The sequence below is a fragment of the Plasmopara halstedii genome (genome assembly GCF_900000015.1).
Source record: "Plasmopara halstedii genome assembly, contig: Scaffold_788, whole genome shotgun sequence".
Lineage (NCBI taxonomy): Eukaryota > Oomycota > Peronosporomycetes > Peronosporales > Peronosporaceae > Plasmopara > Plasmopara halstedii.
Genome location: NW_020187704.1, coordinates 11,390 through 11,664, shown reverse-complemented (window position 1 = coordinate 11,664; position 275 = coordinate 11,390).

Sequence of the window (275 nt, the reverse complement as noted above, 5' to 3'; positions counted from 1 at the left end):
TGCTTGAAGCTGGAGCGCACGAAGGTCAACATCCTTGGTGGTGTATTCGTGTTCAAGGGGTTCGACGTACTTATTGGCAAGTACTTCATCAATATTGCGAATGTCGACTCGGACACCAACACGGACGTGATCCTGCACCGTTTGTCCTTGTTAGGATGCAAGTCGGTGTACGATACTTTCCGCGAAGTTAACCTCGTGACGGGAATCACGTCTGCCACCTGGCGCATCTACTGCCTCACCAGCACATGTCCAAGCGCGTTGATGGTGAATGGGTT